Consider the following 7352-nt stretch of genomic DNA (forward strand, 5'->3'; position numbering starts at 1 on the left):
GGGAAGTCAGAAATGGAGAAGGATTTGGGGGTCATTGTAGACCACAAACTGAAAGGTAGTTTGCAGTGCCAGGCTGCTGTAAACAAAGCTAGCAGGGTCTTGTCCTGTATTAAAAAGGGGATGTATTGCAGGGACAAGTCTATAATTTTGCCACTTTATAGATCATTGGTTCGACCTCATCTGGAGTACGCGGTCCAGTTCTGGTCACCAGTACTAAGAAAAGATGTCCTTGAGTTGGAAAAAGTCCAGCGGAGGGCAACCAAACTAATTAGGGGTATGGAGGACCAGAGCTACGAGACGAGGCTACTAAATTTAAACATGTTCACATTAGAGGTGAGGAGATTAAGGGGGGATATGATTTCCATGTACAAAATGTTTAATGGTGGTAGCAACATTAGCGATAAACTGTTTAAAATTAACTCCGTTACAAAAACTAGAGGCCATCACCTAAAATTGGTGGAAAAAAAATTCCAGCACAAGGGGCGAAGGGGGTTCTTCACAGTAAGATCAGTTAGGGTCTGGAACTCACTGCCACAGGCGGTGATTTCAGCAAATAATGTGGAATTGTTCAAGAAACTTTTGGACGATTTCTTAAGGGACCGTAATATACAGGGGTACAGGTACTCCTAGAATGAGATCCTAATAGGTTGGACTTGATGGACTAATGTCTTTATTCAACCTCAAATACTATGTAACTATGTAACATAGTGATTGGTAAAGGAGTAATTTGGGCCTCCGATATGTGAATTTCAATAAGAAAATTGGAGAAAGAAAATATGCAAAATCTAATGAACCAGCTAGAATCCAAAAAGGAGAGATCCACAATCTTATGTTTTGTAGACATACAGGTGAAACTCGAATAATTAGAATATCGTGCAAAGTTCATTTATTTCACTAATGCAACTTAAAAGGTGAAACTAATATATGAGATAGACTCATTACATGCAAAGCAAGATAGTGCAGGCCGTGATTTTGCATATTTGTGATGATTATGGCTTACAGCTCATGAAAACCCCAAGAACCCCAAATCCACAATCTCAAAAAAGTAGATTATTACATGCAATCAATAAAACAAGGATTGTACATAGAACAATATCGGACCTCTGAAAACTACAAGCATGCATATGTACTCAGTACTTGGTTTGGGCCCATTTTGCAGCAATTACTGCAATTACTTTTGCACGATATTCTAATTATTCGAGTTTCACCTGTACTGTAACTATGGCAGGTATAAGGGGGTTCCTGGAAAATAAGACAAATGGTGCAGAAAACATTCATACAAACTGTAGTCCACCACAGCAGTACCTTGGATAGTCGTCAGCCATAATGATATAATGGCTGAAACAGGGAATATCTCTTTTACTGTATGCTGAAGCATATACCATTAGTATAGCGTAATGTAATCAGATCTTTTCCCTTAATAGAAAATTCTATTTGCATATACTTCACATTGTTTTTCTTACACTAATTCTATTACAGTTATTGAGGTATTTCCTGTTAGTAGTTTACATTTCTTATGACTCAGTACTTAAAACTACATGATTCACTGTGATTCCTTTACAGGCCTATTTAAAAATGGGAGAATGATAGCACTCTGTTTATACAATCTGACAAACTTTACCACTATGACTAAATCTATTATTCTGAAGAATAGGGAACAGCTGAGGTCACAATTTCAAATATCAGAAATGAAATCAAAATACAGAGATCGGCACATATTTTTCAAAACTTAAATGAACAAACTCAAGTTTGTCAGAGGCAACTGCTCCATATTATGTCTGCTCCAGTTTGGATCAATTCCCCTCACAATATTTTCTTTCATACTTCGATTGCTAAGCAAAAATTGTGAAACAAACACTTTTGAAGAGTTGGGCTCTGCTGGTTTCTGACCTTAAACTTGCTAAAAACTTTCCATCCTATCACTTGTTTCATATATCACAAAGAGGAGAGCTTTACATATTTCCTTGTAAAAAGCAGATAGTGGCCAAGAGTGCTTTGCATCAGTTTCAAGATATCCTACTGAAAGATATGTTTATGTATGCAGGTGTACGACCGAGACCATATTTTCATATGTAGGTGATTTATGAGGGAAATATGGAAAACATCAGTAGCTTCCACTGACTTCTTTACCTAAAGTCTGGGGAAAAAACTATCATTTATATACTGCACTGGGTCTGTAAATTATCACTAAAAATCTTACCTTGCGACAAGCTGGCACCTACACAAAACACTTCCAGATGCTGGGGGAATGAGGGATGAGACTGGAGCAATAAAGTGCTCAGGCCTCATCCCTGCCCCTCTTCGTTACTTGCATATTCACAAAATGCCTTGTATATTTCTCAACATTTTGTGGGAGAGATGATGTCACATCCCCACAACCTTCTCTCCCCCTTAAATGACAGAACACCTTGCATTTTATGAGAAAAATGCAAGGTATTTTGTGAATATGCAAGTAGCATGGAGGGGTGGGGATGCGAAAGCAGCACTATTCAATGACAGGTAAAAAGAACATAGATGTACTCACAAGAGTAGAATGTAAGCGAGCCGTGGGGCAATGAACAAAACGGAGCAATAGGAAATCCGTGTAGCATGTCCTATGTGTCGGTGTGTGAGATGTCGACACGTTTCCAGGGCACGCCCCCTTCTTCAGAACATGACTCGTTCCTCCTCCCCATAGAGAATATAAAGGGAAGATGTAGTCCAGATCGGGTGGAGCTCTAACAGCTAATAGGGCATTAGCCAGGCGTAGGTGGTGACAATTTAGATGGGCTGGTAGTAGCAAAACGGATCAAGCCTGGTCTATGACAGGCTCCACCTACTGGGTGTCCCTGGCCTCCTGGCCAATCGGAGGTGCAGAAAACCGAACAGGGCAGTAATGCGATCAATGACGCTGCCAGTGAGTCCCAGAATAGCAAGTGACAGAGGACTGATAATCCAAATGAAGCAGTACAGGGGAGGAAGAAAGAGTCGAGGGTCAGTGGCCAGAAATTACCACATAGGACATACTTTATAAATAGATAAAAATTGATAAAAAACATTGATTTCTATAGAAAACATGATAAAGGCATGATGAAAAAGCATGATGGGAGGGGGATCTGAACAAAATTGATCGCCGAACAAGAATCAAAGATGAATAAATGTGGACAAGGGGCTTCTTACCAGGGGCTCAAAAAGAGGAGGCCAGCTCAAGACCCTCATTTAAACCTGTGGGATGAAGACTGTTGAGAGAATAGATCCAAAATGCTTCTCTCTGGCATAATTTCTTAAACCGATCTGGACTACATCTTCCCTTTATATTCTCTATGGGGAGGAGGAACGAGTCATGTTCTGAAGAAGGGGGCGTTCCCCGGAACGCGTCGACATCTCACACACCGGCACATAGGACATGCTATACGGATTTTCTATTGCTCCGTTTTGTTCATTGTCAGACGGCTCATTTACATTCTACTCTTGTGAGTACATCTATGTTCTTTTTACCTGTCATTGAATAAACTTATCTGCACCAGGAAATGCGCCCTCCTCTTTGTGCATCAATCTTAACCAAATTATCAGCCATTAAATCTTCAAAGTTCCTGATTTAAGTTAAGTAACATTTCATTCAGTGGGTAAATTAATATTACTTTGTAACCCTGCAACTAACTCTCACAATAACCCTTCCCTTGTAAACCCTTTGCTTGAATATTTACCACTGGGATCCTCTGCCTCGGAGACCAATATTTCCTTTGGTAGAAGATGGCAGCATATGGAACCTACTGGGTTCATATTTGTTTCATCTCAATTAAGTGTTGAATTTGTAAATTGTTTACACTGAAACCCGCACAGCTTTATCAAAATGCAAGTTTAAAAACTTTGCTGGTTACTAATAAGGGTGGATTGTAACTCTGATGTAATTTTTAAGCTGTCTCGATGAATATAAACAAGTATTCATTGAGGCTACCACTTGAGGGCAGAGTTTTTTAATTATTTGAGTAAACACCGATTTATAAAAACTGACAATATTCTTGCAGCAGCCCAAAACAAATGACATTGTGCTACATCTAGTAAAATAGTATGATTTTAAAATGGTAGTCAAGTTCTAGCTTTTGTAACTATACAGAAAGCTAAAACATTGTCTTTTAACTATGTATAGAGTGTGTAAGGGTGGACTGCTGTCTGGGTCCATTGGTGATATTTCTCTTACTTTCTTGTCCTGAAATGACAACAGTAAGTGGGAGAACATTTCTCCAAAGTAAGGGAAATTCCTATTTTAGACACTTGTCTCTAGAAGAGTGTCTCCACTGGGAAAATTTCCCCTCAAGTCCTGTTCCAGTGTCCACTGTAGAAGTTTGGATATATCATCTCTGGTGAAAATGATCACCAGGACGAACAAGGGAGAATTTTCACACATGCCGCACAGACAGAAAGAATAATGGACTAATAAGATAATATTTGTCAGTCTGTATCTACTGAGTGTAAACCATTTGCTAAGAAAATACATATCCTCAGTTGTTCCCATTATTTAGAGGAGCTCTGGTCAAATTTAGGACCCACGCTTTATAGCAGCTGTGTAATCAGAAATAAATCTGTCTTTTTGACATAGTTGATCTATGGAATTTGTAGAACTGTGCTGCCATCTACAGTTTGCAAACAGAAATACTTCCCTCATAGAAACTAATGCAAGTTCAAGTGGAAATGTCTAATCACCCAGTAGGAAGGGCTAAAAACTTCCAAGATAAAAAGGCCTTACCGAAAAAAAAAGCTTAAGGGAGGACTCTACGTGGGCAACACTAAAGCTACACTAAAAGAGAGAAAGAGTGCTAAGATCAAGAACCCGTTTTCATCGTATTCCTTGATCCACAGAGTCCTGTTTGCTGAAGAAATCGTGGACCAGCTAAAATGGAAGCTAAGTGACTTCTTTTTAGTGTATTCCTATCGCACACAGACTATTGCAACTTTCATTCGCTGGGGAAAGATAGGCAGCAGGTGTGTAAGTATGCATAACTGTAGCACTCTGTATGTCTTGTATTGTTTTCCTGTAACTGTAAGTAGTTTGTATGCGCATTGTTCTTGTTTGATAAAAAGGCAATTATATGCTACTGAGTTTGATCTTTGGACTTCACTGCTAGAACTCAAAAACAGCTGGAAAGAAAAAGCAAAATAGTCATAAACATTAATTGATAAAGTTGTCATGATTTTGAATTGCTCATACATATAATTACCAAAGGAGAAAGGAAAGCTTGCTTCCACGCCACATTAAGTCTTATGTACACGGTTACGTTGTGAAAGTTCTCCAATGCATTTGGGCTGTGCAGAGCTAGAATTAACTTGAACTGCAGTGCTCTTCCACAGAGACTTTGACATTGTTGCTAAACACTTTGATAAAAAAAAGTAGGTGACCTAGCACCAGCATAAACTAATGCCAGAGCTACATTTTGGTAAGCACGATTAGTGGATTTGTGGGTCAGCATGTGGCGTCACTGCTGATGTCCCTGTTGTGCTATGTTTTTGGTCTGGTATAGCCAGTAGTATTCAGTCACATTCAACTATATTTGTTCTGTAAAGGTGAAGGACAATTTTGGACAGAGAGGACATCCAGTTTACAATAGGGGTAATGGGGATGAGCCCATTTACGTCATGCTGGAGCAACCATCCCTAAACAGGGGTTGATGCCTTCAGCACTATCTCTCACACATCTATAATGCCATTTTTAACATCTTTTACCCCATAGATTGTACAACTATTTATACTTTCAAATATATAACCTGAACAATTAACATCTGTACCAGACTTCATGTGATTGAACTAATAAAAGAGAGCACCTCATGTCATGTTCTTGAACAAGAGGTCATCTGCCTTGACAAACTACACTCCACCATGGTGACTGGATTGAGAGTTACCTGTGTGGCTAGAAATGCTGGGGTATGTTGAGGAACTGAGAAAGTAACTTTGATGAGTGGTGAAGTGTCTTCAATATTATAGAACAAGTCAAGTTGAATAACTACTACTAGCTATTACACATATAGCTCATGACATAGAAGGCACATATATACTATCGCTTTAAAGGTAACAGCATATTAAAGCCAGTCTTCTGTTTTCTTTTAAATATTGCCAGCTGTTCCACATATAGCCACACTCCATTTAGTAATTCACCAACGAAAACTTTAAGGTAAACACTTTCCTAAATTACATGTACTGTGTAATTTATAAAGTGCCATGTCACAATGTATACATAGAGATGCTGGACCGGATATATATACAAATAAGGCACCACTTTTTTAAACATATAATGTTTTCTTGGTGAATGCAGAAAATAAGTCAATGAAAAGAAATGGATTAATCCATTGCCTTTTGTCCACAGTAAAAAAACATTTAAAATACTAGTTTAAAAAAATATAAAACATGAAATGCTTTAAACTTCATATTTTGTAGAAACAAAATCTCAATATCACTGTAAACCCTAAAATTACTTGAAATTGTGATCAATTGCCTTGTTATTTTTTTTTCCCCACAGTACATTTTCCCTTCTCATGAATGCCACAATTTCTATGGCTAGATGTAAAACAGCTTTGAGGTTTTGTGGTAATTTGCCATTTTTATGTCATTTTTAAGGTATTCACAGTTGATGGCAGGTAAACCCACTGAATTAACACACACTCAACTTTTTCAATTTTCTTTTTATATATTCATACCAACATAGTTATTTCCAGCTGACTTGTCATCAACTATAATATAATGATGCATTCATGCATTTACAAAAAGGTATCCTTGGTTATTTTTAAAATATGTTTTAATATCTGAGTTATAAATGGTACAATGGTTGCATTAGGGCTATTCCTCTTCAAAAATGTTTTTGACCTCTTTGATCCATCTACAAAAAATCACATACTATACATTAGATTTATCAACCATTTAATCCACAACTCCGCAGGACTAATGATCCCAGATGTTCTGATACCTCACCCCTTATCAAAATTCATTTTAGGTGCCCCACAACTATCATGCAATATAGTCACCTAAATTTTGCTGCCAGCAAAAGGGAAAAAAAGTGACAAAAGTATCATTCTAAAATGCAAATTCAGGGAGAAAATAAATGGTTGTATCAGTAAATATTGTAATGTGACCTTACCACACCTTTCCAAGATGGATTGAAAGATGATGATCATTCCATGAAGGAAACATAATAAGCATTACACTTGTTCCAAAAAGCATATGTGATTTTAATACCAAGATAACCTAAAGTGGCAGTTTGGAAGAAAAGCAGGCGCTGTCTTACCAAAAAGCACCTAAAAATTCAGTAAATTAAAACATATTTCTCTTTATGAGATGTTCAACAAGGGACATATGCCTTTGTCTCACCTTTTTATTTCCTTTCT

The sequence above is a fragment of the Nanorana parkeri genome, unplaced genomic scaffold, assembly GCF_000935625.1.
Source record: "Nanorana parkeri isolate BGI_ZX_2015 unplaced genomic scaffold, ASM93562v1 scaffold768, whole genome shotgun sequence".
Classification (NCBI taxonomy): Eukaryota; Metazoa; Chordata; class Amphibia; order Anura; family Dicroglossidae; genus Nanorana; species Nanorana parkeri.